The sequence below is a fragment of the Pelmatolapia mariae genome, linkage group LG15 (assembly GCF_036321145.2).
Source record: "Pelmatolapia mariae isolate MD_Pm_ZW linkage group LG15, Pm_UMD_F_2, whole genome shotgun sequence".
In the NCBI taxonomy this organism is placed as follows: domain Eukaryota; kingdom Metazoa; phylum Chordata; class Actinopteri; order Cichliformes; family Cichlidae; genus Pelmatolapia; species Pelmatolapia mariae.
The window spans coordinates 412,774-438,306 of record NC_086240.1 but is presented as its reverse complement, the minus strand read 5'-3'; the positions used below and the strand labels follow the sequence as shown (position 1 = coordinate 438,306).

Sequence of the window (25,533 nt, the reverse complement as noted above, 5' to 3'; positions counted from 1 at the left end):
TTGAGGAGGAGTCCATGAGGGCAAAGGTAAGCTTCTGTGTTTTAACTAGTGTTTCACTAAGGCTCATCGTCCTGTGGATGCAGTGAAGCTCTGAGTGGTTCAGCGTGCTCCTGGTCAGATTCAGGCTGGCAGCTGTGGAAGCTGAAGGTTTACTAATGCCGCTCACTCGAGTGTTGGCAGCTCTTAAGCCCCCACGACTTGGGCTCTGTGGTTTGCACTGCATGATTTGTATTGGGTGGCTGTAGGATGTAAGAGCCTTCTTGCTAACTCTTGTATCTTTTTCTCATAGTTTCCACTTCTTCAATCTGTCCTTTTAGAGTAAGGCACTTTTGGTTACTTTTTGTTAGAAGGGAGTTTTTCCTCCCCACTGTCACCATGGATACAGCTGAATAATGCTGAGGACTGCCAGTAATTAGCAGCGACTTGGATTCTGAACCTTTGAGTGCGGGGATTGTTTATGTTTCGGAAATCGATGACAGATGCTGTTGTTCTCAGACAGATAAAAATAAATAAATAAGTAACTAATTTTCTTGGGTGGCCAATGGCCATTAAATACACACGGGCAGCCTGCCCAGGTAATGTTTATTTGTGGGAAAGACTTTGCCTGTTTCAGTTGTTCTGTGAGCTCTTTTCCTACCACGGTTATAAGTGTTATTATCCCTGCATCCAAACCTAATGTCTTGGCTCCAGCAAACACTTAAATTCAGAATAAAGTAACACAGGGCTCTAGAGTGCGACCAATTTGGTCGCAAATGCGACCAAATTTTTCAGTGGTGCGACTAAAAAAAATATTTGGTCGCACCGGTGCGACCAAATATTTTCGGGTAACAAAAAAAAAAAATCTCTGCAACTCTCCGTGTGGTCAACAACAGACACACATTATGCCCCTATCGTGGACTAAACCAATCAGAGATGGTCAGGGGCGGGACCTCTCTGATTGGCCGTGGTTCAGTTGGAAGTGCAGGTAGAAGAGGGAGGTGAGTAGCTTGAATAAGGCGATATCAATTCATTAACGGATTCCACACAAAGACGTAAACACAGAGCGGACCCGACGCATCAGAATCAGCTTTGTCTTTCTCGGCTTTCTCACCCGACGGCCCGTAGACGGACACGCTGTCGGAGCTCACCGAGCCCACCGTCCGCGCTGTGTTTCCGTCTTTTTTGCGCTGATTCTGAGCTGCAGGTTTTGTCTCTCTCCAACCAAAATTCGCCGAGCCAGCAGCCAAAGAAGCAGCAAACTACGCTTCACATTTGATCAATGTCGTCATGAATTCCCTCTAACTTTTGCTGTTTTGCTTCCATCACGATAAAAATCACACTTCATGCACAGCTCTCTCTCTCTCTCTCCCTCTCTCTGTACTTCAAGAACAGTTTCCCGTCTCAAATCTCTGTTTTCTGCATTATCCATTCGCTTATTACCCACCAGTCTACCGTTGTTTACAGCGCTGTCGGCCGCTGTCTTTTTTCACTTAAATGACCTCGGACAAGAAAGCCTAGTTTCTGCTGTTCAATACTGAAGAAATGTAAACTTTTTTAAATTGTGCAAAATTACAGAATATTGCAGAATATTTTTAAGGTCTTCTGCTATAAAAAGCCAGGCCAGAAAAATCTCCTTCATGTTTTTCTGTGTTTTATTCTCAGTTACTTTGACACAAAGGCATCTGCTGTGATGTTCACAATTCTGATGAAGTCTCACATGTATCAGTACTGATAAATGATCAGAATTATAATATTTCTGACTGTCTGAGGCTAAATTGAATCAAATCAGGACTTTGAGAACCGGAATCGAATGGATTATAGAAATCAGTGATGATACCCAGCCCTAGTGAGCAGCCTAGACCTGACAGAAGTTGATGTAGCTGTGGGTAATAAGAAAAGATGAAAAAAACTATTGATAACTTTTTTTGTTAAGTTAAGGCCTGATCCGTCTGAAATGTATAGCCAGTGCTCTGACACAAAGCCGTCAATCTTTGAATGCTGAAAAAGCAGCAGTGTATCCAGAAAACACATTATATGCTGTGATAAATGCACTGCCCAAGTGTCCCCTCTCCCCACTGCCTTTCAGCAGCAGGCAGCAGCAAACAGGTCGTCAGGCCAAGATGATGATTAAGTTTAACATTTTCTACAATATTGACAAAGCACTTTAAGCACAAGTTTGTTAGTTAATGATTTAGAAATGAATATTGTCTGTATGGACTTCCCCCCCAAAGAAAGTGCACATGTAAAACTGCGGTGTTAAGCGATGCAGTTGAAAAATTTGAGTGCGCCTAACTTTTGTGCCGGTACGCCTAAATTTTTAAAGTTAGGCGCACCGGTGCGCCCATGTCAAAAAGTTAGTCTAGAGCCCTGTAACATGTAGTTAGCTGAAAGATTATCACAACACTGATTTTAATCTGCTGTCAGATTTTATGTTATGTTGAATTAATGTGCTTTAAGTGCTCCTTGGACATTGGGCAGGTGATCTGAGGTACCCGACAGTGTGTCCTGCAGATTTGAATGGCAGGCTTCAAGTTCATTTAGGCTAAATGTTTAATAGAGTTGGGAACTAAAATGCAGAGGTTTTCTTTTTTTTAATAACTGTACTCCAGCTGTTACTGGCACCTCATGTCTCCACCCAGAGTGGGAGCAGTGACAGAAACGCCATGTTTTTTGGTAGCGCTTAACGCCTTTTCTTTACCCCAGGGTATTCAGTATTTAGCAGTGTATGTATTTTTTTTCACTGCTGTTGCTGGTTTGCACTGCATTATCTATAAATATCACTTGGCAGTCCAACAGTAGGTCCATTTCCGTGTTTTCTGTCGGTGCTACGTTGGAGTTGTTTTTCACTGAGATTTTTGTTCTCGTGCCAGTTACTTGGTCTTCCTATTTTCCCCCAAACAAATTGCTTTTACTGGAAACATAAAATATGTAATTTCCTGCAAACTTAGCAGACATAAATGTTTGGACCAGAACATATCTTTAATAAAAGCAACATATGTTGGATTACTCTTTTTATTGTCACGTGGGAAGATGGGGTCACTTGATATGGAAGCAAAAGAAATGACCCTCTAAATCCATTTTTTTAGATCTTCCTTTTTAGTTAATTAAATCATTCCTTTCCATAGAAAAGGGACCAGTCTGTTTTTTTGCTGTCTTCTTTAGAAGCCAAAGCCTTTCTGCAACATGTGGCTTACATCCAGAGACCTGCCTGTGTGAATGCATCAGAGTCCCTGCATGCACAGATGGATGCACACATCTCTGGTCAGAATGTCAAAGCTTTACGTCGTCCTGTCCCCTGTCTCCAAGCGCAGTCTCACTCGTCTCACCGGATGTCCTCTGCTGTCAAGAGCATTCAACTGCATTGTGTATGTGTATGTGAGACAATACGTGATTGTCTAGCTGTCCTTGTAGTTTTTGAACACACTTACAGGTATGTCTTTTTCTAAGTTTGACTTGGAGGGTTGAGGCTTGTTAACGTCGATCTGGTCTTTTGTTCGTTTATATTGTTTTCAGATCGACGACAAACCTGCACGACTACTTTCTGAGTGCATGAGCAGCACGCAAGTGTTTCTGAAAGATCACAGAGGTCAAGGATTACATTAAGTCATGGGCCATATAGGACATGTTAAAGTGTAGGGTTAGTGGAGGTGAATATCAGGTAATGTAGCGCAGTGCACACACATGCCACCAGAGGGCAGTATTGAGTCTTCAACAAGGAGCTGAGCTCAGTGAGCTGTGAAAAAAGCTACTGCGAGTAAGAAACTACGTTTTAAGTTTTGAAAGAGGGTAACATTATTAACTAGGATTCAGTTCAGCTCACTGACATGTCAACGGCTGTTACAGCAGCTATTGTTTACAGGTCATCCAGCAATATTGTGTGGAAGAAGACAACGGTATCCCTAGCCCTTAATGCCCTAAATGTTGAAGAAAATGCTCAGTGTGGCTAACATTAGCACCGTAGTGTGGTTTAGCCAGTTTATACTACGATTATTCCCTTTTTATCAGTTCATCTATAGGCTCATTCATTTTTGCAGAATGTCAGAAAACTGGTAACGTTCATCGGGTGTAATGTTTCAGAATCTGAAACCTAAAGATACTTTGTTTCCAATGTAATAAAAGCAAAAAGATAGTCTAAAAAATGTAATGAATGATATACTTTTCGGTATTAATTCTGACCATTTAATCACTCTGTTACTCTATTGTCTCAGCTTTAGTTTGACTAGCTTTAATTTACTCACCGAAGGACTCAAAAACAACACATTTCAGTACGCTGTATACTGTGTATATTGTTGACCTTGAATCTTGAATCTAAAGAGTAATGTTACTACAGACTCCGTATTTGTAGTGAGTCGAAGCTCTGCTGCTGTACTGCTCTAGAGTTGAATTTTCACAGAAGCATCTTTTCCACTTGTTACTGAACCGCTTCATATTCTGTGAGCAATATCTGGTGTTGTCCTTTTTCTGCTTAGTTAGTGCTGTTCTGTGTGTTTTTGGAAAACTACCACTCAGAATTTTATTGAATGTGGTGAAGTGGTGCAGCACGTGGACAGGAAGCACCCATCAAATTTGGATGCATCTGGATTACTTTCTCTAAAACTGCTGAGTAGGCATCGGCCTTTGCTATGTCGGCACTTTGCATTTCCTTCTAGTTACGCCTGCATTTGCTGTCATATTGTCACTGATTGACAATAAATATGATAGATGTGCTATTACTCGAGACCTTAAATGCATTTTGTAATCTTTTGGAGCGCATGTTAAAAGACCCTTAAAGGAGCTATGCACCCAAATGGCCAAAAAGTGATCTGCTTTGCTTTCCATGTTGCCTGGATGCACTAAAACTCCCACTTTAAAAAACTGTGATAAAGACACAGTGAAGTGTTGCACAGACTGTTCTGCCATATCTCTGTCTCCTCATATATACACAGATCTAGGAATTATTGCAAAATATTCTTCACAGGCGTCTGCTGGTCATGTTGTTTTGTTCTTACTGTGCAGAAATGCAGTTTACTCTCTGTCCCACTTGGGTGCACTTGTGTCTGGCCTCTGTCAGCTGTCAGCAGCAGTGATCTGGCCTAAGCTGTGCCATCCCAGCAGGTTTACAGACCTCTGCAGACTTGCTTCTTCACTTGGTGGCCTAATTGTGATTTGTGGACTCGATGTTGTTTGGGTTGAGCACATTCTCGTTTGTTAACTGCTTCAGGTTAATGTTGTGGAATTTTCTGTGACACCACCGTGTTGAGTGTGATTTACACCCAATTTAAAACTTGATAATGTGCTGATTTAGTATTCGGACTCCACAAACTATACACTTTCCACACTACCTACATAAACTGGCTGGCTTAGCTCCTGTATTCACATCTGTGTCGTGTTTTGCTGTTTGGCCTTCCCAGAAAGATGGAGCATAATCGACTGTAGGTTCAGCATTGCTTAATAGCTTAATAACAAGCAGTTATTTCTCCCGATTCTCCTGAATCTGTCAAATAATTGCTTATTATTGTAGCGCACTGTCACGTGCACTTCTTCTTCCCATACACCTCCATCACACCCTTCCTCCTTCCATCCTCTCCTGTTACAGAATCAGTGCTGGCTTTGTTTTTCTAATAATCACTTAGACCTAAATCACATTTCCAAAGGTAGGAGGTCACTACAACTTCCCCTGTGGGGTTGATTTAAGTGGCCCTTAGCCCGGCTACAGTAGCTAATCACAGGGATTTATAGAGTGCATCGTGGAGAGGCCGGACGAACCTAGGGAAATTTCGTGGCACCCTGCTGCAGGTGTTACAAGCCTCTTTTCTTCGTGCCGTCTTTCCTCCCCCTCCCCTTCTATTCTAGCTGCTGATGGTAGGCAGCTGCTTGTTCTTCACTTGCTGGGGCTCTGTTGGTGGAACATAATGCTGGCAGCACCCTCCTCCTCATCCTGTTGCTGGTCATTCCCGTGTCCGGAAAGTCCTCCACATAAAGCTTTCATAATTACATTGATCTTGAGGGGGCCTTTTACGACCTGCTGACGCATTCAATCACATTTCAGCATGGCCCTTGTTAAGGGCTGCTTTTTTCCCTTCTTTTTAAAGTATATTCCAAGTTCACGTCCAACCGTTTGTACTTCTCATGTTTCTGATAATTGGGATTTTTCACATGGGCCTGAAGGAGAAGGATAAAGATTAGAGGATGGGAGGAAAGAAGAACAAGAGGGGAGCCCTGTGGATGGACAGGGAGCAGGGTTGTTGCTTAGCTGAGAGGAAGGCTGTCAAAGAAACAAAACTCCAGAGGCGTGTAATACAAGATCCAGATGCTGAAACCCTCCAGCAAACAGCCCGCCCCATCGTGTTCATGTCTACTGTACATAATCGTAAGTCTCGATTACATTGCACTGACAGCATCTCAGCACTCTTTGGTATCACCATCATCTGTGGAGCTGCTCTGTTTTGCTTCCAGGCTTAACTACAGGAAGTGTTCTTAGGCTCCAATGACACCCCCCCCCCTTGAATTTCCCCCCGATCACGTCGTCGGTCTGGTTTGAGTGAGCGCAACAGCGGGTCAGAGCTAATGAGCTCGCTGGGATCTAAGAGCAATGCCATCTATAGGCATTCACCCCCAGCCTGTGCCAAATGCCGAGCACTGAGAAGCCTTGAAACGGGGGGGGCTGTAACAGAAGAAAATCTTAAAAGGGGCTTTTTGGGAGAATTGAAATCACATTGTTGTTGTTGGCCTCAAGAAATGCCAAATAAATCCAGATAAAACTTGGATGAACCGCTCCCAAGAAGTCAAGGTGAGCAAATTCTTTCTCCACTTCCCTTCTCCTGCCTTTACTTTTACCCTCCCCCCATTTTTTTCCCAGTCCCCGTTTTCCGAGAGTAACCTTTGGCATGAGAGGTCAGAGCTGTGTTTCCAACAGGATGACCTTCGGTAATGAGAGGGCAAGTTAGAGACTGACCTGGAAGCGCATTGTTCGTCCATCCTGGGAACACAAACAGTAATAGTGCAAAGGCACACAGGAACAGCTGCACGGCTGCAACGTCGCATTCTCCGGCCTGTTCTTTCATTCCATCCATCATTTCACTGCAGAAACAGAAACATATAAACAAGAAGCACATCTCCTTTACTCATGTGACATCAGAGGGCTGATTTCTGTCTGCCTGATTGTTGAGAGCATGCTGCTGCCCGTGGGTATAGAAGCACTTTCAGGCACAGGATGCAGAACACTGTTGGCTTCATTATTCTCATAGAAAAAGTGTTCTGACCAACCAAAGCCATTTCAGCCGGCACCAATATGATAACAATAAACCATAAGATAAGCTGGGTTTCGTGGGGCCAATAAGAAGTATGTCAGGGCAGTTAATTGGTCAGTTGCTGGGGCTTTCAAGTCAGTGACAATGTCCCAGTTAACCCAGTAAGGAATGCACCTGTAAATCAGAAATGCTAAAATATACTTGTTCTTCCTGTTTTCATGAGCCAGCTCTGTTTTTATGGGTTTTTTCCTGTAAACATGAAGATGCTACAGGCCAGTTTAACATGAAGCTCGAACCATTCTTACACACAGCGAGCAGCTGAGAGACGGGGCTGATACAGAGATGGTGAACTCAGATGTTTTCCTGGCGTTCACGGCATCGGCGCTTGTTACTGTAATCGTGATGCAAAACTGATGAAAAGCCAACAAGGGTCCTTTTATCGGAGCACCTGTTCGACAAGTTTAAGCATGAAGGAAAGTCTTCAGTCTTCAGCTGCACTCGTCCTTGGTGGTTTGTGTCACGTGATGGAGATAAAGTAAAAGCTGTGTTTGTGCAGAAACTGTTAGCTTAGTTTGATACGGGCTTTAACCCTGACAGCTGACAGCAGCTCTACTTTCTGTGGCGGAGACATATCGACTCATTACTGCTAATTCTAAAAGGCACGGAGAGCACAAACATCAGAGAAGACGTTCATTGTAATGACTCAGAGAAGTGGACGAGGTCTCGCAGACTCTGTGCCCCTCAGTACAGCATCCAGCTATAAGAACACAATTTACCCCTCTCAGCTGTGATGGAGCGTAAACTATCCATAGAGGCAAAGCTAGTTTTTTGTATCGTGCCATAAGTTGTCCATCTTAACACAGGAGTCTGTGGGCATTGATACACCAATCAGTCATAACATTATGGCCACCTGTGTCATGTTATGTTGGTCTCCTGCCAACGTCACATGTCGAGGCATGGACTCCACTATATCGACCGCGAAGAAAACTGATGTTAAAAATATGGAAACATGGCAGGAAATATCAAAAATATGTTCACGTATTATTAAAATATGACAAATTAACATTTGAAAAACGAATAGATTGCAACTGAAAAGTGTGGTGCATTATGAATGATGCACATTGTTTGAAAATTTCAGCTTATCCAGGAAACACTGAGGCGTTAAAAGGCCAGTCAAGAGAGATGATGTCTCCAGTGAGTCCTGGGTCTACCCGCGGGCCTCTTCCTGAACACCTTTACCCAGGAGACTACTGCCTCAGCTGGCTCCGTTCAATGTGAAGCCTCTCTTGAATGGCTGAACTCCTCGCCCTGTGCTGGAGAGCCCATCCACCATTCAGAGAAAACTCATTTCTGCCACTTTTGTCTGCAGTCTCGTTCTGTCACCTTTGAAAGAACTAAAAATCCAAAGAGGCAAAGTCCGTATAATAATACACACTAGTGGTCAAAAGTATTACAACACCCCAGTTTTTCCAGTTATTTATTGCAATTCAAGTCGTTCAGACGAATGAATAGCTTAAAAGGGTACAAAGGTAAAAGTGGTGAACTGCCAGAGGTTAAAAAACATAATTACCCATTTAAAGCTCGTCTGCCTGTCAAAGTCACTTAAACCCTCACGTTTGCCCATTTTTCCTGCTTCCAACACCTAAACCTAACCCAACACGTCAACTTTGAGGACAAAAATATTGACTTGGTCTCAAATATATCCCACCCACTAACAGATGCCATGATGAAGAGATAACGAGTGTTATTTATGTGACCTATCAGTGCTCAAAATGTTATACCTGATACGGCGAGCTGAGCGTGACAGTTCCCTCTCACTGATACCGTAATCTGGCACCTTATGCATAAATGGAAAGTTCAGAAACTGTCATGAAAGTTGTGCAATATGAAAACAAAGGTATGAATCTGTTTCTTTCTCCTCGAGCACACATTTTTGATAGAAATGGCACTTTGTGATCTCTGAATCCCAGCTTGCTGTTTATCTGGGCCAGATGTTAGAATAAATGTTCCACCCACACCAAAGTGTGGTGGCAGGTGTGTATGTGGGTGAATACGTGCTTGCCTGTACATGTCAGAATCGGAATCAGAAGGCCTTTATTGTTGTTGTACTTTGCAATACAATACATGTGGGTATTCATCTGTGGCTGCTACCCCTAGCACGTTGGTCAAAGTATTCAGAGCGTGTAAAGGTTGGCTTTTAAACTTAGTGATGGGATTAAAACTAAAGGCTGAATTCGTTCCAGAAGTCGTTGGTTCAGACTACCCCCCCCCCCCCCCCCCCCCCCCCCATCCTGTGTTCACTGAACGTGTTTCATCACCATAGCCTGTTTTGGTCTCGCTCTTCCCTTTCCTGTCTCGCTCTCCACTGCTGCTTTCATCGCTGGAGATCTCCCATGTTGATATCTGCATGTCATTTGATTCAGACTTAATCATTTCTTCTTCTTTTAATGTTGTTTCCATTTAAAAGATTCCTGGTCCCGTGTGGTGTCCTGTGTGACTTTCAGAACCAATTTCCATATGTGGCATGGGATCGAACAGCTGAAAAAAGGCACAAGTGGAGAGAGGAGCGGCTACATGCTTCTTGGCTGGCATCCATAAACTGCAGAAATTACTAATCTGCTTGCACAGCCTGCTGCGCTTCTCTCTTCCTTGACTTTGGAGTAGTTGTGAAACAGAGTGTCCCTGCAAAGTCTACTTATTGACCTGCCCGTGGAAAACATCAGCCAAGGAGAAAGGGAGACTGAGTGAAAACGGCAAAGTGCCAATCGTTGCATTGATCCTTATTGTGAGAAGGCGACATTTTCAGAAAGGCTGCTCGGGTTTGAGTCCGTCCCATCGCACAGAGAAGAGTGCGTACTCGAGCATTTCATGCTCTTCATTTTATGCTTGAAAGCAGCACACTGACGGGACAACTTAAAACTTTCATTTGTGCCAAATAACCCAGTAAGCTTGCTGGAATCCTCTTACTCATTTACATCATCTGTGAAAATAAAGAAAGAGCAAGGTGTACTCTAGATAGACGAGTTCCTCCAGAACAAGTTCAGTCGAACTTGTAGCCTGTGATTGAGCACCACTCACGAAGATCAGCATTCATCCTTTTTGGGCCCAAAGTGATTGTGAATAAAATTACGACTAAATGGTTAGAAAGCAGCCTGTGAGTGTGGATCTGTCCCTTTCTTTAAAGCTGATCAATGTGAAATAATTAATTTTCAATTCAATTTTATTTATATAGCACCAAATCGCAACAATAGTCGCCTCAAGGCGCTTTATATTGTACAGTAGACCCTACAATAATAGATACAGAGGAAAAACCCAGCAACCATACGACCCCTATGAGCAAGCACTTTGGCGACAGTGGGAAGGAAAAACTCCCTTTTAACAGGAAGAAACCTCCAGCAGAACCAGGCTCAGGGAGGGGCGGGGCCATCTGCTGCGACCGGTTGGGGTGAGAGAAGGAAGACAGGATAAAGACATGCTGTGGAAGAGAGACAGAGATTAATAACAGGTATGATTCGATGCAGAGAGGTCTATTAACACATAGTGAGTGAGAAAGGTGACTGGAAAGGAAAAACTCAATGCATCATGGGAATCCCCGGCAGCCTACGTCTATTGCAGCATAACTAAGGGAGGATTCAGGGTCACCTGGTCCAGCCCTAACTATATGCTTTAGCAAAAAGGAAAGTTTGAAGCCTAATCTTGAAAGTAGAGATAGTGTCTGTCTCCTGAATCCAAACTGGAAGCTGGTTCCACAGAAGAGGGCCCTGAAAACTGAAGGCTCTCCCTCCCATTCTACTTTTAAATACTCTAGGAACAACAAGTAAGCCTGCAGTGTGAGAGTGAAGTGCTCTAATAGGGTGATATGGTACTACAAGGTCATTAAGATAAGATGGGGCCTGATTATTTTTGTCTTATATTCTAAATAAAGTGCGTTATAGGGGGAGGGGGCAGTGTACGTGCCAAAGCATCCTTGAGTAACATTTAGCGAGATATCGAATGCTGAGTTGCTCCTGACGCGTTCATTGGTGTGTGAATGTTGGATAGGAAGCAAAGTGCTTGTATGAATGTGTGAATGAGGCATGTATAAAGGGCTTTGAGTTCAGTTTTAGGTGGTGACCAGAATAATTTTCTTTCACTGTAACTGAGCAGTCCTAGTTTGAGCACGTCTGTCTTACACGATGCAGGAACACAAATGTTGACTGTGTCAGTCGGAGACTGGCTGACCCGGAACCAAAGCGGGAATAAAGACTTGAGTGCCGACTTGTCTGTCTGGAGATGGTTTTCACTCAGAGGAAATGAGTCTACGATGCTCACGCATTGCTCAAATTCCTCCCCTTGTGTCATCGCCGCTAAAGCAAATAGCGGCTTAGGGGGAAGGATTCTGCCACTGAATCAACACAGTGTCTTCAGCAGTTCAAAGGGAACATTTTCACAATTGTGAAAAGGTAGGAATTTTGGGAGTTGTCCCATTTAGTTCCTCTATGTGAAGCTGTGACTCAGTTCTTTTGACGAACCCCTGCATTGGAACGGTGCCATTTCAAACGCGCCTCTGCCTTTATATTTTGGAGAAATTGCGAGGTACTGGGAGGGAGATCCCTCCCTTGGATTCGAGCGACTTCTTTGGAAATGAAAGTTGACTGTGACTCGAGCCATCGGATTAATTGGTGTATGCATGCTTGGTGAAGGCCTAGCAGCGACCTGGGGTCGATGGGAATTGCCTGTGAGATACTTGCATGTCTGAGCTCTTTCCACACCAACAGGCTGTCACATGATCACAGTAAGCAACAGGGAAAAATGCAACAGCGTAATGACAAAGGGCAGAATTTTTACAAACTGAACCGCGTGATTTTGATTTTTAACATTTGCAGTGAAGCGTCTTCATATCTAATGTATTTAAATGACAAAAACAGGAAGGATGTTCTTCATTGAGAAGAATCGATGCTTTGATTGTCTTTGGGCCTTTTGGAAGCTTTGAGGTAGAAAACAGTTTCCTTTTTAAGACTGCTCTCAGTGGGAGGGGGGTAAATGCTACCCCTCCAGTGTTGGAGTGTGGGAAGAAACTTTAAGCTGTTATCTTAGGATAAATGGGTTGGTCTAACCCGAGGCCGTTGCTCAAAACGGACTAAAAGCTTCCTCTCCTCGTCCGTCCATATTTAACCCCCTCTGTGGCGACCACTCTCTTCATCTTCTCTCTATCGACACACACCTTAGTAACTGCTGATGTGAACCATATGCTGCCTTTGAATGGCCTTCTGTTCTGCTGAGCCCTTGCACATACTCAAGGTCATATCATGACCTTGTTTCTAGGCTACCTGCTAACCTCCCAGGACCGGCGTCACGGGGCAGGATAATGCCTTCCTGTCCTGCTTCCTGCTATCCGGCCTTCTCGTCTAATCTTCTCCGTACCTGTTAAATCATCACCTAAAATCTCCGGGGTATGAAGCTGCATTTTTTTCTGTCAGTGGGCCTAATCTTCACAATAAAGTGACCTTTGCAGATCTTATTAACAGACCCGCGAGTGGTGTGACCTCTCAGCTTCGAGGTTGAGGGGAAGGAACAGACTTGTAGATTTTGCCTATTTCGGTCTCTGTGTTTTAATTTTTTTTTTTTTTTACCAGAGTCTCTTTTATTGTCTTACACTTAAAACATTTTTTTCTTCCGTGGATTCCTTAACAAGCTTATTTCCAGCAGTGATTTTCAAGGAAAATTGGCACCAGTAGTCTTTCCTATTTAAGGCATAGATGGATCGCACTTGCTGCTCTGCTGATCTTTAACTCAGTGGAGTCGTTTCTTTCCAAAGGGAGCCGATTCTTTTCATTTTATTTTGTACTGTGTTTCAGAGCAATGTTGTCTGTGTGTCCACAGATTGACCGGTATCTCTGAGGGCTTTGAGAGTGTGACCGCATGAACAAATGCAGAGCGCGGTGCATTGTCATCTTGCAGGTAAGGCATGTAGCGCTGCGTTTAACTGTAGATTGTGTATTTACTGTGCAAAGCTGCACACCATAAAGTTCACATCAAACTGTAGTTCTGAGGGACGTCCTGTTGTACATTTCCTTCATTCAGTAACTGAGTGTGGTTTAAACCCAAAATGACTGTGATGATCAGTCTGCACAGTGCTGCGTTTGCCACGTGTTGCTTTATTAACTCGGCTAATGTGATGATCATTATCGTCTGTATTTTAATATTTCCCACCAAGAGGCAGAGGTATTAGCTAAGGCTGGCAGGCTGAACTAAGCTGTGTGGGTGCATCACACATATGACCTGCAATAAGTTTTATCCATCAGTTTGTGTTTTTTCTTTAACATGTTTTACTAAGATTCAAGATTCAAAGATTCAAAGTGTTTATTGTCATGTGTCACAAGAGAAAAAGGGCATTTCTCTGTGCAATGAAATTCTTTCTTTGCTGTCCACCCACAGATGCTGATTAATATATACAATAGAAATAGAACTGAAGATAGAAAAGGAGACAAAATATGGAGGTGTGAAACAGAGATGTGTGCAAAAGAACTATAGCTTAAGAAGACAGGAACAGGTGTGGCACTATATTGAATGTAGATATATATAAGGCAAAAACCTGAGCTTGGAAGTCAATATTTGGTACAATTATCTTTAACACAGCCTGAACTCTCTGCTTCTCATGTGTGAAGTTATCTTCAGGAATAGCTGTCATCTCCTCTTCAGGACATTCAACGCTCGTTTTTGTTTGGCTGCTTTTGTTCGGTTCTCTGTCACGATGATGCCGCTCTGCTTCAGTAATGTAGAGGTCCGGGCTCCGGGGAGGCCAATCCATGGCTGATGGTGTTGCACTGTCAAATCAAATCAAAATCAAATCACTTTTATTGTCACGTCACATGTGCAGGTACACTGGTACAGTACATGCGAGTGAAATTCTTGTGTGCGAGCTTCACAAGCAACAGAGTTGTGCAAAAATACAATAACGTAAAACAAGCAAAATATAAGAATGGCTAAATCTGAAAGTAATAAATATATGTACAATATATAAGAGTATATGCATTACTGGATGTGTATACTAAATATGTTTTTCTACGTGTGTGTGTGTGTGTGTGTGTGTATACATATTTTACAAATGAAATAGAGTAAACAATAAAATAAAATATATAAAATATACAGAGGTTGGTAGTTGGACATGTGCAAAACAGTGGTATTTATATACAGTATGGAGTGCATAATGTTGAAGTTCCAGTAGTGAGGGTGAGGTGTCTATGAAGTGTTCAGCAGTCTGATGGCCTGATGGAAAAAGCTGTCTCTCAGTCTGCTGGTACGGGACCGGATGCTGCAGAACCTCCTTCCTGATGGAAGTAGTCTGAACAGTTTATGGCTGGGGTGACTGGAGTCCTTGATGATCCTCCCCGCTTTCCTCAGGCACCGCTTCCTGTAGATGTCTTGGAGGGAGGGAAGCTCACCTCCAATTATCCGTTCAGCACACCGCACTACTCTCTGGAGAGCTTTGCGGTTGTGAGCGGTGCTGTTGCCGTACCAGGTGGTGATGCATCCAGTGAGGATGCTCTCAATGGCACAGCGATAGAAGGTCCTGAGGATGCGGGGGCTCATGCCAAATCTTTTCAGTCTCCTGAGAAAGAAGAGGCGCTGCTGCGCCTTCTTCAGTGTTTTGTTTATGTGTCCTGACCACGTAAGATCCTCAGCCAGATGTACACCAAGGAAGCGGAAGCTGCTCACTCTCTCCACAGCGGCGCCGTTGATGGTGATGGGGGTGTGTACTTCTCTGCACCTCCGGAAGTCCACTATCAACTCCTTTGTCTTTGCGACGTTGAGGGTGAGATGGTTGTCTTGACACCAGTGGGTCAGGGCGCTGACCTCCTCCCTGCAGGCCGTCTCATCACCGTTGGTGATAAGACCCACCACTGTAGTGTCGTCCGCAAACTTCACAATGATGTTGGAGTTGTTAGTGGCCGTGCAGTCGTAGGTGTAGAGTGAGTACAGGAGAGGGCTCAGTACACACCCCTGTGGAGCACCAGTGTTCAGTGTGATGGGGGATGAGGTGGTGCTGCCCAGTCTGACCACTTGGCGTCTGTCAGACAGGAAGCTAAGGATCCAGCTGCAGAGGGAGCTGCTCAGTCCTAGATCCTGCAGTTTCCTGTCCAGCTTCGAGGGAACGATGGTGTTAAATGCTGAGCTGTAGTCTACAAACTGTGTGCTTGTTTTCTGTCCAGGCGTGCTTTTACTGCACGCAGAGTGTTTGGGGTCATTGTTATGTCAAAAAATGAAGCCACGGGTCAATCAGATACTTTCTAGATGATTTGTAGTGTCAAAATCTGATGGTACTTTTATGCATTCATAATGACATTAGTGTTTTTGAACTCGCCAACACCTCTGACTGAAACGCCTCCACCGTGTTTTACAGACGGCTGTAGAGCTCTCAGTCTGTGCTGACTTTCCTCCTTTTTAATCGCTCCAACAAACCTGTGTGTTGCAGCCTCCCTTCCACCTTTCGTAGATTAAACTGAAGAATCTACAGTGTTGTGTTTAGACATGAGTTAGATGTAGTTTTTATGTCTGGGTGATTCATAGGTCTGTGTTAAATGGCTAAACCAACAAAAAGAAAACCCCACATTCCTCTGAAAACGGTCTGGACTGGACCATAGACGAGTGAAAAAGCTGCCGGTTTCCAGAGAAAATCCTGCAGAACTGTTGCTCGGGATCACTTTAAAAATGAGAAAAGGGTATGGCACCCAAAATGTAGAGCAATAAGGGCTGTCTCAAGACTTCCTCACACTGAAAATAAAACAGTTCAAATAACCACATTAGTAATTAGTAATATTTGTTCTGTAGTTCCATTAAAATGCTTCCGAGTGAATCAGGATTGAAATAATGAGATGGGGAGTAACTCAAAGTACGCTGGTAGACTGAGGCTGGGTAATTATAGAAAAATGTCATCACGATAACTTTATTATGATAAATATACTCTTAAACAGTTAATAGAACTTTATTATTAATGAATAACACGCACACACGGATATTATAACAATATATTTAATTATATTACAACCACACGATTGGTTCGGCACTGTTCTCACAGGTGTTAATGTTAAACCATGGATACAGTTCTACAGACTTTATGTGTCTTTGTATATTACAAGTTGTTTTCCTGTTGTTTTATCAGCCTTGTACAGCTGATGAAGAAGCTGATGAAGAGGGAAGTTAGTGATATAAACCACACTGTTATTTGTAGCTGCCTATAAACATGTTTAGTTTTTTAACACGGGAGTTGGAGGATTGACCGGTGTTTGCAGTCAGCCTCATGTGGCCACCGGGGGCGGTTGTTTTTGGCACTTAGACTTGTCTAAGGGTGCTGTTGGATCAGTAACTGCTCTTCTGTCTGTGACTCCTTTTTGGAAGGTAATGATAACAATGTCCACAACAAAACTGTAAGCTGGTGTTTAATCAGGGCTTTTTTCCAATTCAAGTGCAGTATTTTTTTTTTTTTAAGAAGGCATACTCATGAGGTCCTAATTTCAGCTTTACTGCATGACGTCATGTCAGCAACCATTTAAAAGCATTTCTCCTGAACCCAGGATAAAATCCCTCCACCTCTAACTAACCAACAATCAGAATGGGAAAAGTCGGGACCCTTTCATCAGTGTCCTGTAATCACGAGCAGTCTAATAAGGAAAACATGCACGGAGGGAAGAACTGCTCTGTAACGCAGCTATTGCTGGACTTCTTGATTTCCCCCTGCCTCTGTATGGCGAGTTCAGACAAGCCTCTAGTTGAAGGTGAGGATGTTTGTTCTTCACCTCGCTACAACTGGGTCAGTGAGTGAGGTACAAGCTGTTTATCCATGGCTCACAGTGCCCCCATACACCCCTATGATGGATTCATGGCTTCTCTTGGGAAAAACATGTCTCTCATTTTTTGATATTTTTAAAATGACTTTCTGGCTACGCTGATGTGCAAATGAAGCTTAATTTTTATTTCAAAACATTTGCAATGATTTGTGGTCATAGCTCTGTGTGGTGGGGTATGACCGTTCACAAAGGATCCCCACCGAGAAAAATGGTATAGACAGAGGATCAACTGTATCTGTTTACTTACTGTCCAATGTATGATTTCATGTTGACATGTAAATCTAAGCTCAGGGAGCAGTGCAGCCTTTTACACGCAGGAAATCTCTCGCACGCACGCGTCTCTGAGTTTGCACACACAGACATATTTCTTTTACACTCAGTCTGTGTTTGTGGTTCTTTCTGCCCCGGCCTGCTGAAAGGCTGTCAGGCCACTCAGCCAGCTAGCACTCTGTTCGGGGTCTCGGCGGGTTCCAGATGATCCACTCTGGCCTCCACCTCATTCCTGTACATTGGCTGCTTTGTCAGGTTTCAGTGAGAGGAACACTAGCCCACGCGTGGACATAAAATGGGTGTATATGGGAGCTCAGCATAATGTCAGAGAACTAATTTTTATAAAGATATCAGTGAACTATAAATGTACACTGGTTGCAACATGTGCTTGTACTCTATGCTAGCTAGTATTAAAACAATCATGAAACACAACAAGTTTGATGTGCACTATCATGCTCCACAGTTGTATGTCATATTTTGTACAACTGAGACATAATGTGGCTGACTGAACACCCTGCCACATTATTTAACAGCTAACATTGGTAAATGTTAAATATTTAACCCTAAACTGTACTTTGTCTAACAATGGATAACACGGGCTCTGTTGATCAGCTAACTGTAGCTTAGCTATGCTAAATATGCCAGGTAGCAGGTAGGCTAGCTAATATTAACCAGGAAAAAGTTTGATTTGAGTATGAGAAAGTCTTTAGTAAAAGTATTAAGATAGTTTTAGATATCAGACTGTGTTTTTTTTTGTTTTGTTTTTTTTGAAACCTGATGTTGATCAAGTTCCTGTTTGGCCTGATAGCTTCTAATTTTCTGGCTAGTTTTAATTAACTTTAGCTTACTGATTAGTTTAGACACATTTCTTGATACCAAGCATAGTAGCAAATTTGCTAATTGTTTCGTTTTCTCTACATGAGTTTATTTTGGAATTCATGTTATAATAAGAGCCAGATGTTGGTTGACTTTAGAAATTGGCGAACTAGCTTTCTAAGTTGGCTAGTATTGTAAGCTAGCCGTTAGCTAGTGTTGCTCACTGTTAATAATTTGCCTTAACACTTAACAACCTGTATTTTTTAAGAGGCAACCAAGAGATTCATATGTGAGAGTGTGTTCTATTTATGGCAATAAAGAGGTTTCTAATACATGAAGAACTATCTGAGCAAATATGTATATTTTTTATTTGGGTGAATACTGTGGACATTCAGCCTACTGAGTTCCTGTTTCTCTTGACTCTGTGAGCTGCGTAAGACAGTTAAGCTTCTTCTGCTGGCCAGTTCAGCTTACTGGGATGACCACCGTTTATCTCACTCAGATGAGCAGGCGCCCTGAGAATGGGCAGCGCAGGTTCGAATCCTACCTGTGCGCAGTGTTGCCAACTCCTCAGTAAGGAAAATCGCTATTGGTTGTCCTAAAAATTGCTAGAAGTCGCTAAATGATGTCATCACCTAATTTGCATAATTGGTCATGCTAATATAATTGTAACCTATGTTGTTGGAGAGAGAAATAACATCGTGGAAGAGACATAAAGTGAGTAAAAAACGTCCTAAATGCATTTAGAGTTTATTTAGAACTACAAATTAAATTTCTTTTAGCAATTATTGTTTTTTTTAATGTCACAATTCCAACCCTGCTCCTTTACCCGGGCTTGGACCGGCAAAAGTGACCCGAAATAGGCACTCTGGTGGAGTTACTTTGTGTGTGTGTGTTTATAAGTAGTTTTAAACCTTGTGATCCACAAAACAGCATAAGAGTAAAAGAGTAAAAGAAGAACTGACTGCGTTACAGCACCCACTGCTTGTTGAGAGTAAAAGCGATATGCGCTTTCACGTCTTTTCACGTCTGAAAACTCACTAAATATAGCGACAAAGTCGCTAAGTTGGCAACACTGCCTGTGCAGCTGTGGCCGCATTTCTTCCCTGCTTGCGCTGCCTCTGCTTTCTTGACACTCTTCAGTGTACCCTTTCAAAATAAAGGCATCTTCAGCAGACAGCTTCTACACCTCTTTTCTGCAGATAGTTATGCTTCTTCAGCTGTTTTCTGCACATGGTTTCCACTACACGGCATTCACCAGGCATTTTTGCAGGAAATGCAACTTTTTCTACTTCTTTATTCTTAACTAGTTCTTTATGCTTAACTAGTCCCACAGTTTTTATGCGATTTTCACCATTCAGATTTTAAAGAGTTCTGCTATTTCTGCAAATGCGAGCCATATCTTTTGGTGCTCATAATTTTTAAACTTTTTGAAATATTAAGCTTTTTATGCAATTTTTTTGTCCCATTGAAATGAATGGACCACACTACAAGTGCTGGTTTAGCTCGCCGAGGTGAGCCTGAGTGTTTTAGCTCACTAGATGAGCAGGCGTTCTGAGAGCGGGAGCGTGAGTTCGAATCGTACCCATTTGTCATTGAATGCGATCATTTTGTTTGTGTTGTCTGTTTGTGGTGTGTGTGTGTTAAATCACTTTCCACTAAACGTGTCATTTCCTACAGGTAATTGCAATCATAATTGCATACACCAAAGCCTCACATGAAAATGTATTGGTAGGAGAGCAAACTGGGAGAAGTATAAAATAAATAGAAATCGATAGATGTTACGTGAACATTAACAGTGCTTATTTTAAGATTACCACTGGGTCTTTGATTATTATTATTATAACTTTGTTTTTTGTTTAATCCTCAGTGATACTCGACAATATACTACTTTTAACCCTTTCATTTTCATGATACAAAGCTTTTTAAAGTGCTAACCTCTATTAGCTTAGCTACATTGTCATCAGTTGGCTGTGTTATTATACTCGTATAGGGCTGTATTGACTGATGAATGAAGGTGCTATTAAGGTGTGAAGTTTCTTAATCTGATTCAAGTCTGACCTGCTGATTCTGATTTTCTTACTAAAAAAAAGTATAATTGACAGCAAACACAGTAAAACACAGCATTTGTACTACTACCAGTATATTAACCAGTGTTACCTGTCCACATGGATCTGTAGTCACACCTCCAAAATGCTAGCTGTGCTGCCATGTTGAGCTTCTTTGTACATTACTGTGAACACACTAGGCGTACACACAGATTGGAAGAGCTGTGCAAACCAAGAAACACGGCTAGTGTGGCTGATGGTGCTGTTTATGAGAGACCACCTAATGAACTGGTGCTCATTCAGCAAAGTGCAAAATATTCATCACCAGCATGACGTAGCCCTGACAGTAGATTAAAAAGCCATCATTGGTTATGTTGCCATCAGTAAAGCTTTGATTCAGTGGAGAAGTTTGAATTATGTAGAGCCTGTGCAAGTGGCTGACACCATTGCTAGTAATTGTACCTGTGCATGGCGGACTTGTGTTGCTCTACAACTTTGGCAGTGGACTTCCTGTCTTCAAGTTGGTCTTTTGTCTTCTACTCGCTTCTGAAAATTGTGATAGAAGCAACAGCCAGAAATCCAGAACAGGAAATAATGAATTGATCAATCAGTTTTTGGCTGCAGTGCTGAAACATGTAGTTAGATTTTTTTTTTTTAGGGAGGTGCATGTCAACTTAACCTCCTAGGACCTGGCGTCCACATATGTGGACATCACATTTGGGGTTATTTAGACCAAATTGTCACACTGCTCCCACTGCCAGATTGCAACTGCACCTTATCTACATTCTGTAGTATTCATTCCACCTCATTTCATTTCTGTCATCCTGTATTCTATGTATATACGTTTAGATTGGTTATTTATAGTTGGTTTACACAGCTTTGTGTATGTATGTGTATGCATGTGTAATGTGTATATATAGACACGTGTGTGTGTGTGTGTGTGTGTGTGTGTGTGATTTACATTGCTGTGCTTGAGAGTCACCATCTACCGGAACCAAATTGCTTGTATGTGTCTGTGCATATACATAGCCAATAAACACGATTCTGATTCTGATTCTGAAACACTCAGTTTTGCTCTACAAGGGCCTGATATCCACGTACGAGGACATTATCCTGCTACTGTTCTATTGAAATTTTAAACGAATATCCTCATATGTGGCTCTTATTTTGTTAGAAACAAAAATCAGGTAAAAAAAAAAAAAATCTGGTAATTCTTTGTTTTTACATTCATCGGGTCCCAATCAGCCCAAATATCAAAGAGAAATTAAAAATGCATGCTGTGGAAGAATTTGGGTCTTAGGAGGTTAAAGAGTGGGATTTCTGAAGGGTTTGCTATTACAGCATACCTATGGTGCAGATTTAATGCAAAAGTATAAATCCCACTTAATCCTCCACCACCAACCCTGCGCCAAGCCCGGAAATCATCCACCCGCCAACCCAGTCATATCTGTGGGAGGCTACAGCTTCATCAGGCTGAGAACCGGAGCTAATGTCAGAGTTTCCACACCAAAGCAATTTACAGATATCCTCTCTTGTTAATATAGTATTAAATCTACTGCATGAGCTACAGCGTGCAGAAACATATGTGGCCAACTCTGGTAGTAATACACGCTCGCAACAAAAGATCTTGCTTAGCACAAGAAAAAAATGTCTTTGAAACAAAATGTAATAGACTGCCATTGTAGCTCAGTTATTCTGCTAATGCAACAGATGATATTCTGTCTTTGTAGATCTATGTGCATGTGCACTCTCATTTCTGTTATTTCTTTTAAATTAAAGTTTAAGCTAAAAGTTAATGAACTATTATTCAAGATTTATTACCAAGATAAGCTGCTTGGTTTTACCTCAAGGCAGTACAATACAGACACCAACTGCAAACAACGGTGGTGCCGACTTTGGCAGGGAATTAAAATGATATTACAAATGATGATTTGCAGACAGGTACAGTGGCTTGCAAAAGTATTCGGCCCCCTTGAACTTTTCCACATTTTGTCACATTACAGCCACAAACATGAATCAATTTTATTGGAATTCCACGTGAAAGACCAAAACAAAGTGGTGTACACGTGAGAAGTGGAACGAAAATCATACATGATTCCAAACATTTTTTACAAATAAATAACTGAAAAGTGGGGTGTGCATAATTATTCAGCCCCCTGAGTCAATACTTTGTAGAACCACCTTTTGCTGCATTTACAGCTGCCAGTCTTTTAGGGTATGTCTCTACCAGCTTTGCACATCTACAGACTGAAATCCTTGCCCATTCTTCTTTGCAAAACAGCTCCACAGCTGCCCTGTGACGGCCTTTGAGGTTGTCTAAGAGAATATTGGGAGCAACAACACCATGAAGTCCAAAGAACACACCAGACAGGTCAGGGATAAAGTTATTGAGAAATTTAAAGCAGGCTTAGGCTACAAAAAGATTTCCCAAGCCTTGAACATCCCACGGAGCACTGTTCAAGCGATCATTCAGAAATGGAAGGAGTATGGCACAACTGTAAACCTACCAAGACAAGGCCGTCCACCTAAACTCACAGGCCGAACAAGGAGAGCGCTTATCAGAAATGCAGCCAAGAGGCCCATGGTGACTCTGGACGAGCTGCAGAGATCTACAGCTCAGGTGGGGGAATCTGTCCATAGGACAACTATTAGTCGTGCACTGCACAAAGTTGGCCTTTATGGAAGAGCGGCAAGAAGAAAGCCATTGTTAACAGAAAACCATAAGAAGTCCCGTTTGCAGTTTGCCACAAGCCATGTGGGGGACACAGCAAACATGTGGAAGAAGGTGCTCTGGTCAGATGAGACCAAAATGGAACTTTTTGGCCAAAATGCAAAACGCTATGTGTGGCGGAAAAGTAACACTGCACATCACTCTGAACACACCATCCCCACTGTCAAATATGGTGGTGGCAGCATCATGCTCTGGGGGTGCTTCTCTTCAGCAGGGACAGGGAAGCTGGTCAGAGTTGATGGGAAGATGGATGGAGCCAAATACAGGGCAATCTTGGAAGAAAACGTCTTGGAGTCTGCAAAAGACTTGAGACTGGGGCGGAGGTTCACCTTCCAGCAGGACAACGACCCTAAACATGAAGCCAGGGCAACAATGGAATGGTTTAAAACAAAACATATCCATGTGTTAGAATGGCCCAGTCAAAGTCCAGATCTAAATCCAATCCAGAATCTGTGGCAAGATCTGAAAACTGCTGTTCACAAACGCTGTCCATCTAATCTGACTGAGCTGGAGCTGTTTTGCAAAGAAGAATGGGCAAGGATTTCAGTCTGTAGATGTGCAAAGCTGGTAGAGACATACCCTAAAAGACTGGCAGCTGTAATTGCAGCAAAAGGTGGTTCTACAAAGTTTTGACTCAGGGGGCTGAATAATTACGCACACCCCACTTTTCAGTTATTTATTTGTAAAAAATGTTTGGAATCATGTATGATTTTCGTTCCACTTCTCACGTGTACACCACTTTGTATTGGTCTTTCACGTGGAATTCCAATAAAATTGATTCATGTTTGTGGCTGTAATGTGACAAAATGTGGAAAAGTTCAAGGGGGCCGAATACTTTTGCAAGCCACTGTATTACTGTCCTTTGGAAGCTGCCTTTGGCTGTTTTGCACTGTGGAAGCTTTGAAATGTGTTTTGAGGTTTCTTGTGAAACATAATGACATTTTGTGAATTTTGGCGTTAACCATTTCCTTTGTAGTTTTGTAACATAGTATTTGTCACAATGTCATCTGCCATTCACCAGCAACCACCACACTATAATCTGTACTTTATTATTTATTTTTCTGACAACTTCGTATTTACACAAATTTCTGTACTTTCTGCTGTTTTTAATACAGGCTTGTTACTTTTGGTTCAGCGTTATCACTTAAGGTGAAAACAAACATTTTTGAATTCAGATTGAAAGAACTTTGTATTCTCATAAACTGATATTATTTTATTGTCGTCCTTCAAGGAGCTACTTTTTCCTTTCTTACTTGGAGTACATTTTAGAGCGTGTACTGTTTAAATTTTGACTTGTGGAAAGAAATTGATTGTAATTTTAGTGAAGTATATTTAACACCATTATCTCCATCTCGCTTTCTTAAATGAAATACGTTTGCACCGCTGAAAGCAGTGTGTTAAAGCTGGCCCAATAATGTAAGTCAGTTAGCCATGTTTACATTGATTTGTATGTTTACACTGTGATATGTGGGTAATAACTGATGACGGTAGCTAATCCTTTAGCTTAGTCTGTAACCCAACCGAATGGTCTCAACATGGCATACGTGTCTCTGATGGTTCATTTGGTTACTGCTATTTTTAATGTGAGCGGTGTTTTGGGGACTGTTGCCATCCATCCTTAAAAGCTAGCAAGAAAACCTGGACCTTTAACTCTCATGCAAAGTTCACCAAACCAATGATTCCATTCATCACCACTTTCCATTGGTTTTGTCTGAATGCCAAACACTAGACACGCACAACCCAAAGAAAGGTGTCTAGAGATGACGTTAAAATCCTTTCGTGCTTTGGACTAATGTTTCTTAGCTCACTCAGTCTTCCAGTAACCAGCGACAGATCCACCCTCCCCACTCTGCACGAGCAGCTGTGTTGACTGTCTCGTGCATGGGAACCCTTGATTACTAGGCTGACTCTAGGTTTGGGCTGAGCCTGGCAGCCACCTCATTGTGCCTCCCTCAGCCAACACACAAAACAGAGCTTTCTTAACTTTGATCGTGGAGAGTTGTAAACGACTGCTGCTCCGTCATCCGAGGCCTCGGGTGATCCACCGGGCTTCATTAGCCTAATGAATGGTTTGGGGATGTTTGTCTGTGCTACAGTGCGCCTGCCTCTGGCAGCCAGCTCATGCCTGACGGCCTCACGTTGGCAGCCAGTCGCTCGCTGTCGGCTTCATTAGAGGCTTCAGCTGCGATGGCTCGGGATGATGTCTTCGTTAAACTTTATGATTTGTTGATTTTAATAATCTGTTGTGTTTCTTGATGTGATTGTTAGGGACATGTTAGAAAAACAGCACTTGTTGCAATAACAAGATGCAGGTGTAGTAAAATGACATCAGTGCATAAGCTCAGCTGGAGGCAGCTCTCCAGCCAGAATATGATTTTTCCTGAAATATGCTGAGTTTGATTTATGATTAACCTTTCTCTGTGTAATGAAGCCACATCTGAGAGGAAAATAGATGTGTGTGAGAAACTGCTAATATTGAAACATGTTGGATGGTTCTGATAGAGTCTTGGTTGGTGATCAATAATAGATGCTTTGAAAGTTCTCAGTTCAGTTTTTCCAGATATTTGGAACTGTTTCAGCTCGATAGTCCTAGTAGGGTTGTGATTTACACAGTTGCCTAACAAGTGAAAGAT

At 42.4% G+C, this 25,533-nt stretch overlaps 1 protein-coding gene across 5 annotated transcripts in view; it reads left to right on the top strand.

The window, feature by feature from the left end:
• LOC134643648 (protein dispatched homolog 1-like) overlaps positions 1–25,533 on the top strand; it is a 109,777-nt gene that overhangs the window by 18,510 nt on the left and 65,734 nt on the right. For 3 of the 5 annotated variants that reach the window (XM_063496121.1, XM_063496119.1, XM_063496122.1), the window contains one exon: positions 13,071–13,148. The exons of the other annotated variants lie outside the window; for them this stretch is intronic. The gene's annotated coding sequence lies outside the window, so the exon portion shown is untranslated. The remainder of the gene's footprint in view (positions 1–13,070; positions 13,149–25,533) is intronic. 5 annotated transcript variants of the gene reach the window in all.